The 12579-nt window shown below is 36.3% G+C and overlaps 1 long non-coding RNA gene across 1 annotated transcript in view; it reads right to left on the bottom strand.

Moving 5' to 3' along the window:
* Nucleotides 1-12579, bottom strand: part of LOC139184183 (uncharacterized) — a 32737-nt gene that overhangs the window by 795 nt on the left and 19363 nt on the right. The window lies entirely within an intron of this gene.

Here is a 12579-nt window from a genome sequence, read left to right as displayed (position 1 = left end):
AAAAGGCATTACAATGTCAAAACCAAGTCTATCTTACCTGTCATATGTGTACCAAGTATTTGCTGTGTACCCACTCTATGATAAATATTGAAGTTCAAATATGAACAAGAAAATTACTATTCCTACCTTCAGTCATTTGCAAAAGTATGTAAGAAGCCTCCCTTCCCAGTGTCTTACTAGTACGTATACATATTATTGCTTTACTCTTCATTTCAAGTATTAGCCTTACATTTGTAGAATACTTTCACATATAGCAGTTAATCCTCACCTACCCAATAAACAAATGAAATAAAAACAAATGCTAAGGAACATAACTCCATTTCATAAAAAGGGAACAAGCTCAGAGTTTAAACACCTGATTCATAGCTGCTAACCCATTTTATTGAAATCTGAATGAAAAATCTTTGTAATGAGGCTGTTTACCACGTCAGAGAATATGGCTCTAGTCTACAAATTCCAAGGGAACTGGGGTTGCTTTTCTGTTTTTAAATTTGTGTTTTATATTAACTGAGCACTTACTTTACACCAGGGATCATGTTTCAATATATTACCTCATTTAAACTTAGAAACTCTATAAAGTGCTACTATAGACCTCTTATAAGCTCACTGTATTTATATGAGACAACTGTGGCTTAAACAACTTACCTAGGTTACAAAGCTTGCAAGTGGTTAAGCAGGATTTTTTAGGTCTGTCTTTTGTTTGTTTGTTTTTAAATACTGGACATCTGGCTCCAGAGTCCATGCTCTTAAACGTTACTGAGAAATTATTAATATGAAGCTCCTAACTAGATTAAATGAGCCAGTGTTGAGCATCCTATGTCAAGCCTTTGACCTAATCTCATTTAACCTAATCATTTTAATTTAACCATATCAATTTTGACTTACACATTTAACAATGATAATTCCTTCTCAAAAACATGTGTTCTACCATGTGTCCAATACCCTTTGTTTTGTCAAATATACTGTACAAGGAACCTGTCTCACTTAACACCCACAGGAAAATTAACACATTTCTTCAAGCTATGTAGAGAATATAGGCTACACTCAAACAGAGGAAGAGAGTAATTTATAAATGAAAACTGATGTAAGTCAAAATTTATGATTAGTTTGGCAAGTAAAATAAGAGCCTGAATTTTGAGTGTATTTTTTCTTAGAACTTCAGCTAATTTCTATTAACTGGCAGTACCTGGCTCTTAACAGCATTAGTAACTTTATAGCATTTGCTTTAGTGCAAAGAATCCAGTCTTCTTATGTCAGGCTTCCGTTGCCCAGTTAAAATGAAACCATACTTTGGTAGGGAAACATTTTTTACTTTATTTGGTCACGGACATACTAACTTTATTTGGTCACAGACAAGCTAACATCAGAACAAAACAGTTCATACAGAACACATCAGACACCCAAAAATCTTTCCTCACTCTATCCAACCTACTTGAATAAAAGACAGTTTATATTATTCATCTTTTATACCCTCTCCGTAAATCAACAGAATAATATGCATACACAGTGTAAATAAGCCATAGTTTTGTTACTATTAATGTGGCATTGTCTTAGAGTATGTCTTACCACATACTGTCTTTGAGTATACATGGAGTTATGCTGGAAATAAAAATCTAAATCATCCAAAACCATTAGGATTGTTTGCTAGCATTGCAAAGAATAGAGATAAAAATAATTCTTTCCAAGTGGGCGTAATAAGAGATATAGTGTGCATAAAAACCAAACAAGGGTTCACAGAACATCAAATTATGTCATAAATACCTGTTGATCAGTTGCCCGACCCACTGTGTGGCAGGCATGCTAGAGGAGCCAATTCAAAGACCAACCACTAAGCCAATACTAAAGACTTCAACGTAATGTTCCTGCCTTCAAGGAATCAAAGATTAGACATGTGGTCCAACAATTACACTGCTATGAATCTATTCAAAAGGAATAAAACCTGGGCATACAATGACTTGCATGCAGATACTCACAGCACCGTTTTTCATAATAGACAAAAAACAAAATGTCCAACAACATAAATACATAACAAATAAGACATTAACAAATGAATCAACACATAAAATGTGGCATAGCTATATTTCAGTTCTTATGTATAGCCATACAATAGAAAATAATTATAAGCAAAGCAGAGTAGAATACTACACAACAATAAAAGAGACAGCGGTGCATGCTATAATATGGATGAACCTCAAGCAAAAGAATTCACACAAAGAGACCACATCTTACTTGATTTCGTGTATATGAGATGTCCAGAAAAGGCAAAGCTATAGTCAAAAGGCAGGTCAATGGTTTCCTATGACTGGGGCGGCATCAGGGCTCAAGTGAAAATAGTATGAGGGAACTTTATGAGAAGATGGAAATGTTTTAAAATTGGATTATAATGATGGCTACACAACTCAGCAATTTTAATAAAAATCATTAACATTTACACTTAAAGTAAGTTTTATGGTATGTAGCATACACACACACACACACACACACACACACGATATCAAAGAGTGGTTGTAAGCAAATGTGTAACTTTCGTTCACTGTATCAGCACCTGGTACAAAGTACTTTGAATACAAAAGGCAGGTGCAGCTGATTTTCAGGAAAGCCTATAAGAAGGTGTCTTCCTTGTCATGATACTATACACAGACAACCCTAAAGATACTACTAGAAAATTACTAGAGCTAATCAGTGAAATTATTATAATTAGCAAAGTCACACAATACAAAATCAGTACACAGAAATCATCTGTATTCCTATAAACTAACAATGAAAAATCAAAAGGAATCAATCCCAGTCACCATTGCAACAAAAAATAATAAAATATCTAGGAGTAAATCTACCTAAGATGACAAAAGAGCTGTATACAGAAAACTAAGACACTGATGAAAGAATTCAAAGTTGACAAACAGATGGACAGATATTGCATGTTCTTGGTTGGAAGAATCAATATTATGAAAATAACTACATGACCAAATGCAATCTACAGATTCAGTGTGATCCCTATCAAATTACCAATGGCATTTTTCAACAAAACTAGAACAAAAAATTTCACAATTCACATGGAGTAACAAAAGACCCTGAATACTCAAAGCAATCTTGAGAAAGAAGAATGGAGCTGGAGGAATCAACTTTCCTGACTTCAGGCTATACTACAAAGCTACAGTCATCAAGACAGTATGGTACTAGCACAAAAACAAAAATATAGACCAATGGAACAAGATAGAAAGCCCAGAGATAAATCCACGTACCTATGGTACCTTATTTTTGACAAAGGAGGCAAGAATATGCAATGGGGCAAAGACAGCCTCTTCAATAAGTAGTACTGGGAAAACTGGACAGTCATCTGTAAAAGAATGGAATTAGAATACTTCCTAATAACCACACACAAAGAAAAACTCAAAATAGATTAAAAACCAAAATGTAAGACCAGAAGCTATAAAATTCTTAGAGGAAAACATAAGCAGAATACACTCTGACATAAATAACAGCAAGATCCTCTATGATCCACTTCCTAGAGTAATGGAAATAAAAATAAACAAGTGGGACTTAATTAAACTTAAAAGCTTTTGCACAGCAAAGGAAACTATAAACAAGGTGAAAAGATAACCCTCAGAATGGGAGAAAATTATAGCAAATGAAACAATGACAAAGGATTAATTTCCAAAATATTACCAGCAACTCATCCAAATCAATACCAGAAAAACAAGCCAATCAAAAAGTGGGAAAACCATCACAGCACTGTCTATAATAGCCAGGACATGGAAGCAACCTAGATGTCCATCAGCAGACAAATGGATAAGAAAGCTGTGGTACATATACACAATGGAGTATTACTCAGCCATTAAAAAGAATACATTTGAATCAGTTCTAATGAGGGGGATGAAACTGGAGCCTATTATACAGAGTGAAGTAAGCCAGAAAGAAAAACACCAATACACTATATTAACGTATATATATGGAATTTAGAAAGATGGTAACAATAACCCTGTATGTGAGACAGCAAAAGAGACACTGATGTATAGAACAGTCTTTTGGACTCTGTGGGAGTGGGAGAGGGAGAGGGTGGGATGATTTGGGAGAATGGCATTGAAACATGTATAATATCATATAAGAAATGAATCGCCAGTCCAGGTTCAATGCAAGATACAGGATGCTTGGGGCTGGTGCACTGGGATGACCCAGAGAGATGGTAGGGGGTTGGGAGAGGGGCTCAGGATGGGGAACACGTGTACACCCATGGCGGATTCATGTTGGTGTATGGCAAAACCAATACAATATTGTAATTAGCCTCCAATTAAATTTTAAGATTTTATATTAAAAAAAAAGTGGGAAAAAGACCTAAATGGACATTTTTCCAAAGAAGACATATGGATGGCTGATAAACACATGAAAAGATGCTCAACATCACTCATATTAGAGAAATGTAAATCAAAACTATGAGATATCACCTCATACAAACTGTTAGCCAGACTCATCAAGAAAAAAAGGGAGAAGACTCAAATCAATAAAATTAGAAGTGAAAATGCAGAAATTACAAAAGGCAACACAGAAATTCAAATGGTCATAATAGATTACTATGAACAACTATATGCCAATATAATGGAAAACTTGGAAGAAGTGGACAAATTCTTAGAAAACTGTAACTTTTCAAAACTGAACCAAGAAGAAAATTTGAACAGATCAATTGACAAGCATAGAAATAGAAACTATAATCAAAAATTTTACAATAAACAAAAGCCCAGGATCAGAATTCTACCAAATTGAATTCTACCAAAAATGTGAGAATAGCCAACACCTATCCTACTCAAACTCCTCCAGAAAATTGCAGAGGAACAAAAACTCCCAAACTCATTCTACAAAAGCCACTATCACCCTGATACCAAAACCAGACAAAGATATCACAAAAAAAGAAAATTACAGGCCAATATTACTGATCAACATAGATGCAAAAATCCTCAACAAAATTCAAGGAAACAGAATTCAACAACATATTAAAAAGATCATACATCATGATCAAGTGGGCTATATTCCAGCAATGAAAGGATTCTTCAATATTCATAAATCAATCAATGTGATACACCATATTAACAAAATGAAAGATAAAAACCATATGATTATTTCTAAAGATGCAGAGAAAGCCTTTACCAAAATTCACACCCATTTATGATAAAAACTCTCCAGAAAGTAGACACAGAAGGAACATACCTCAACATAATAAAAGCCATATACAACAAACCCACAGCAAACATTATTCTCAGTGGCAAAAAACTGAAAGCATTTCCTGTGAAACCAGGAATAAGACAAGGGTGCCCACTCTCACCACTACTATTCAAAAGTTTTGGAAGTTCTAGCCACAGCAACGGAGAGGGCAATGGCAACCCACTCCATTTTCTTGCCGGGAAAATCCCATGGATGGAGGAGCCTGGTAGGCTGCAGTCCATGGGGTCACTAACAGTCGGTCACGACTTAGCAACTTCACTTTCACTTTTCACTTTCATGCATTGGAGAAGGAAATGGCAACCCACTCCAGTGTTCTTGCCTGGAGAATCCCAGGGATGGGGGAGCCTGGTGAGCTACCGTCTATGGGGTCGCACAGAGTTGGACACAACTGAAGTGACTTAGCAGCTGCAGCAGCCACAGCAATCAGAGAAGAAAAAGAAATAAAAGGAATACAGATTGGAAAAGAAGTAGTAAAACTCTGTCTGCAGATGACATGATCCTCTCTATGTATAAAAAACCCTAAAGATGCCACCAGAAATTACTAGAGCTAATCAGTGAATACTGGAGCTAATCAGTAAAGTCACAGGATATAAAATTAATGCACATATGTACATGGCATTACTATACACTAACAATGAAAAATCAGAGAAATTAAGGAAACAATCCCATTCACCATTGCAATGAAAAAAAGAAAATACTTAGGAATAAATTTACCTAAAGAAACAAAAGATCTGTATACAGAAAACTATAAAACACTGATGAAAGAAATTAAAGGTGACACAAATAGATGGAGAAATATACTATGTTCTTGGATTGGAAGAATCAATAGAGTGAAAATGAGTATATCACCCAAAGCAATCTACAGATTCAATGGAATCCCTATCAAGCTACCAAAGGTATTTTTCATAGACCTTGAACTAATAATTTCACAATTTGTATGGAAACACAAAAGATCCTGAAAAGCCAAAGAAATCTTGAGAAAGAAGAATGGAATTGGAAGAATAAGCCTTATTCACTTCAGACTACACTACAAAGCCATAGTCATCAAGATAGTATGGTACTGGCACAAAGACAGAAATATAGATCAATGGAACAAAATAGAAAGTCCAGAGATAAATCCATGCACCTATGGACGCTTTACGTTTGACAAAGGAGGCAAAAATATATAATGGAGAAAAGACGGTCTTTTCAATAAGTGATGCTGGGAAAGCTTGTAAACCACGTGTAAAAGAATGAAAACTAGAACACTTTCTAACACCATAAACAAAAATAAACTCAAAATGGATTAAAGACCTAAATGTGAGGCCAGAAGCTATAAAACTCTTAGAGGAAAACATAGGCAGAACACTCTCTGACATAAATCACAGCAAGATCTTCTATGACCCACCTCCCAGAGTAAAGTAAATAAAAACAAAAATAAATGGGACCTAATTAAACATAAAGGCTTTTGAACAATGAAGGAAACTATAAACAAGGTGAAAAGACAGCCCTTGGAATGGGAAAAAATAGCAAATCAAACAACTAACAAAGAATTAATTTCCAAAATATACAAGCAGTTCATGCACCAGAAAAACAAACAATCCCAATCAAAAGATGGGAAAAAGATCTAAACAGATATTTCTCCAAAGAAGACATACAGATAGCTAATAAACACATAAAAAGATGCTCAATGTCACTCATTATTAGAGAAACGCAAATAAAAACCACAATGAGGTACCATCTCACACTGGTAAGAATAGCCATCATAAAAAAATCTAGAAACAATAAATTCTGGAGAGGATGTGGAGAAATAGGAATCCTTTTACACTGTTGGTGAAAATGCAAACTGGTACAGCTGCTATGGAGAACAGAGTGGAGATTCCTTAAAAAACTGGGAATAGAACTACAATATGAGCCAGCAATCTCACTCCTGGGTATATACCCTGAGGAAAACAAAACTGGAAGAGACACATGTACCACTATGTTCACTGTAGCACTATTTACAATAGCCAGGACATGGAAGCAACCTAGATGTCCATCAGCAGATGAATGGAAAAGGAAGGTGTGGTACATATACACAACGGAATATTACTCAGCTATAGAAAGGAACACATCTGAGTCAGTTCTAATGAGGTAGATAAAACTGGAGCCTAAAATACAGAGTGAAGTAAGTCAGAAAGAGACAAATATTGTATATTAATGCATATATATGGAATTTAGAAAGATGGTATTGATCCTACATGCAGGGCAGCAAAGGAAATACATATGTAAATAACAGACTTTTGGACTCTGTGGGAGAAGGTGAGGGATTTGAGGGAATAGCACTGAAACATGTACATTCAGTTCAGTTCAGTTCAGTCACTCAGTCGTGTCCGACTCTTTGCGACCCCATGAATCGCAGCACGCCAGGCCTCTCTATCCATCACCAACTCCTGGAGTTCACTCAGACTCATGTCCATCGAGTCAGGGATGCCATCCAGCCATCTCATCCTCTGTCGTCCCCTTCTCCTTCTGCCCCCAATCCCTCCCAGCATCAGAGTCTTTTCCAATGAGTCAACTCTTCGCATGAGGTGGCCAAAGTACTGGAGTTTCAGCTTTAGCATCATTCCTTCCAAAGAAATCCCAGGGCTGATCTTCTTCAGAATGGACTGGTTGGATCTCCTTGCAGTCCAAGGGACTCTCTAGAGTCTTCTCCAACACCACAGTTCAAAAGCATCAATCCTTCGGCACTCAGCCTTCTTCACAGTCCAACTCTCACATCCATACATGACCACAGGAAAAACCATAGCCTTGACTAGACGAACCTCTGTTGGCAAAGTAATGTCTCTGCTTTTGAATATGCTATCTAGGTTGGTCATAACTTTCCTTCCAAGGAGTAAGCGTCTTTTAATTTCATGGCTGCAGTCACCATCTGTAGTGATTTTGGAGCCCAGAAAAATAAAGGCTGACACTGTTTCCAATGTTTCCCCATCTATTTCCCATGAAGTGGTGGGACAGGACTAGAAGGAATCAATAGTGGAATAACTGAGGCAGAAGAACGGATAAATGACCTGGAGGACAGAATGATGGAAATCACTGCTGCAGAACAGAATATAGAAAAAAGAATGAAAAGAAATGAAAACAGCCTAAGAGGCCTCTGGGACAACATTAAATACACCAGCATTATAGGAGTCCAAGAAGAAGAGAGAAAGGACCTGAGAAAATATTTGAAGAGACAATAGCTATAACTTCCCTTACACAGGAAAGGAAATAGTCAACCACGTCCAGGAAGCACAGAGTCTCAGGCAGGATAGACCTAAGGAGGAACACACTGAGACACACAGCAATCCAACTGACAAAAATTAAATATAGAGATAAAATATTTAAAAAGAACAAGGGAAAAACAACAAATAACATACAAGGGAATTCCTATCAGGCTATCAGCTGATTTCTCAACAGAAACTCTCCAAGCCAGAAGGGAATGGCATGATGCATTTAGAATGATGAAAAGGAAGAACCTACAATCAACAATACTCTGCCCAGCCAGACTCTCCTTCAGATTTAATGGAGAAATCAAAAGCTTTCCAGACAAGCAAAAGTTAAGAGAATTCAGCACCACCAAACCAGCTTTACAACAAACGCTAAAGGAACTTCTCTAAGCAGGAAACAAAGAGAAGGAAAAGACCTACCTACAGAAAATGAACCCTAAACAATTAATAGAACAGTAATAGGATCATACATATCAATAATCATGTTAAATGTAACTGGATTAAATGCACCAACCAAAAGACATATACTACCTGAGCAGATGAAAACATGTGCATGCACACACTTCCACTTACCACACCACTCTGCTTGACCCCACAATTTGCATGTAATTATTTTATATTGTTAGGTTTACCTTGGTCCCATTACAACTTGCAACTGTAATTATCTTTTATTTTTTATCTGGCTATTGATTGTGAAAACTGACAAACATCTTTCACTATTGTGATTATGTAATTAGTACTCACTTAATACCAATATATGATGTTTGGTCAATAGAAAAATAATATAATTCTATTATCACCAAAACTACCATTTAATAGAAAAACTTGTAATCACTTTTTAAAATCCAGATACATATGAGAATTATCTTGTAATTTTTTGAAAAATACAAATGCCAACGTATTGCTTTTTCTTGTCAGAGCTCCAGATATGTTTCTAATGAATAGCCATGTTTAAAAGCATGGTTCAGTTTAAAGCCAACTGAACTATATGAGGATCTTTTATATTTTTCTACTTTGTTTCATTTTTTCTGTTTCATATTCAGTGCTCCCATTTCATGTAGTTTATGTTTTCCAATTTCTCCATCTTTTTTTTTCAATGTTCTTTCTCAAGCCTTTATCCAACATAATACAAAAGCTCTTGCATACTAATATACTCTGTATAATATATATATATATATTTTAGAAAAACTATGAATTTTTGCCTTAAAAATTTATGACACTTTGTTTCCACTTATTTGACTTAGTATGAACAGAATGCTAGATTTCTAATCTAAAAAAACACATATGATACAAGCAACAAAGGTTTACTGTATAGCACAGGGAACTATAGTCAATACCTTGTAATATATTATATAACATATAATGGAAAATAATTTCAAAAATAATATATGCAGAGTACATCATGAGAAACGCTGGACTGGAAGAAACACAAGCTGGAATCAAGATTGCCGGGAGAAATATCAATAACCTCAGATATGCAGATGACAGCACCCTTATGGCAGAAAGTGAAGAGGAACTCAAAAGCCTCTTGATGAAAGTGAAAGTGGAGAGTGAAAAAGTTGGCTTAAAGCTCAACATTCAGAAAATGAAGATCATGGCATCCGGTCCCATCACTTCATGGGAAATAGATGGGGAAACAGTGTCAGCCTTTATTTTTCTGGGCTCCAAAATCACTACAGATGGTGACTGCAGCCATGAAATTAAAAGACGCTTACTCCTTGGAAGGAAAGTTATGACCAACCTAGATAGCATATTCAAAAGCAGAGACATTACTTTGCCAACAGAGGTTCGTCTAGTCAAGGCTATGGTTTTTCCTGTGGTCATGTATGGATGTGAGAGTTGGACTGTGAAGAAGGCTGAGTGCCGAAGGATTGATGCTTTTGAACTGTGGTGTTGGAGAAGACTCTTGAGAGTCCCTTGGACTGCAAGGAGATCCAACCAGTCCATTCTGAAGAAGATCAGCCCTGGGATTTCTTTGGAAGGAATGATGCTAAAGCTGAAACTCCAGTACTTTGGCCACCTCATGCGAAGAGTTGACTCATTGGAAAAGACTCTGATGCTGGGAGGGATTGGGGGCAGAAGGAGAAGGGGACGACAGAGGATGAGATGGCTGGATGGCATCCCTGACTCGACGGACGTGAATCTGAGTGAACTCCGGGAGTTGGTGATGGACAGGGAGGCCTGGCGTGCTGCGATTCATGGGGTCGCAAAGAGTCGGACACGACTGAGCGACTGATCTGATCTGATCTGATCTGATAACAGAATCAGACTTCCCTGGTAGCTCAGCTGATAAAGAATCCATCTGTAATGCAAGAGACCCCGGTTCAATTCCTGGGTTGGGAAGATCTGCTGGAGGAGGGAAAGGCTACCTACTCCAGTATTCTTGGGCTTCCTGGTGGTTCAGATGGTAAAATCACACAAAAAAAGAATTCTAATTTTTGAAATTTAATAATGTTTATCTTTTTGCCAGTTTTTCTAAATGTCCTATGTATATCTAATAACAATGTATGAGATACAAAATTTGAAATATATTTACATAGAATATGAGATTAATATAAATTAATATAAAATAGAAATCTACTATAGTTAATTTACCAACATTACTCAAGAAGCTCCTATTCTTTTTTTTCTGCTCTTTATAAAATATTCTCAGAGAAATGCTAATCTGCCTCATTAGTATATATTTTTTCTTTTCCCTTGTATTTCTTTTGCTTTTTGCTTCATGTATCTTTGTTTCTTTGTTGTTGTCTAACCATTTATGATGTCTATCTTCTTTGTGAATTGTACCTTTTATCATTAGAAATATTCATCTTTGCTTCATTTAAATATAATAAGTAAAAAGAATACTGAAGCAGGTTGCCATTCCTTCTCCAGGGGATCGTCCCAATCCAAAGATTGAACCCGTATCTTTTATGTCTCCTGCATTGGCAGGTGGGTTCTTTTCCACTAGCACCATCTCAGAAACCCTTAGTGGGTCCCAAGATTCTTTTAAAGGTAACAAAAATGCTCTAAAATAAAACTATCTTCATGATTGTACAACTGTGAGTATACAAAAGGTGCCTGAATTGTATATTTTAAATGGGTACATTTTTTGCTATCCAAATTATAGCTCAAAAAAGGTGCTTTAAAAAACAGGAAAGAAACAAACAACCTTATTAGTCCTATTGTTGCTGTTGTTCAGTTGCTAAGTCATGTTCGACTCTTTTGCAACCTCATGGACAGTAGCCCGCCAGGCTCTTCTGTCAATGGGATTTCCAAGGCAAGAATACTGGAGTGTTGCCACTTCCTTCTCCAAGGGGTCTTCCTGACCCAGGGATCAAACCCATGTCTCCTGCATTGGCAGGTTGATTCTTACCACTGAGCCACCTGGGAAGCCCCAAATTAGCCCTCTATCTATTAGTTAAGTTGAATTTGTAGTTAAAAACCTTTCCATAAAGAAAACTTCAGGCCCCAGATGGTTTCACTGGTGATTTCACCCAAACACTTCAGAGAGAAATAATACCAATTCTACAGAAACTCTTCCAAACACAAAACTGCACCAGAGGGAATATTACTCAATCCATGCTAAGAGACCAGCATTATGCTGGTCTAGACACCAAAATTAAGACAAAAACTACAAGAAAAGAAAACTATAGACTAATATCCCTAATGAACATAATGGAAAAACTCTACACATAACTTTGGCAAACAGTATTTAACAATTTATACAAGGATGACACATGACCAAAGGGTTACCTCGAGAACAAGGGTTGAATCCACATTTCAAAAATCAATCAATGCAATTCACAACAGTGAAAAAATGAAAACTCCATGTGATTACCCAAACAGATACAAAGCATTTGACAAAATCCAACATACAGTTCTAATTTAAAATAAACAACCTCTTAGCAAACTAGGAATAGAAGGGAATTTCCTCAGCTTTATAAAAGGTATTTACAAAACATTACCTTCTTCTAGCATCATATTTAATGGGAAAACACTGAACACTTTCCTCCTAATTTTAGTAAAAAAACAAACCAAACAGGAATGTACCCTCTTACCACTTCCATTAATACTATACTGCAGGCCCTACCCAATGCAATCAGGCATGAAGGAAATAAAATGTAATTAGATTAGATGGAATGAGTAAAACTGTTTT

This window comes from Bos indicus, chromosome 7 (assembly GCF_029378745.1).
Source record: "Bos indicus isolate NIAB-ARS_2022 breed Sahiwal x Tharparkar chromosome 7, NIAB-ARS_B.indTharparkar_mat_pri_1.0, whole genome shotgun sequence".
Lineage (NCBI taxonomy): Eukaryota > Metazoa > Chordata > Mammalia > Artiodactyla > Bovidae > Bos > Bos indicus.
The sequence above is the reverse complement of the archived record's forward strand: the minus strand, read 5'-3'. Positions and strand labels throughout refer to the sequence as shown.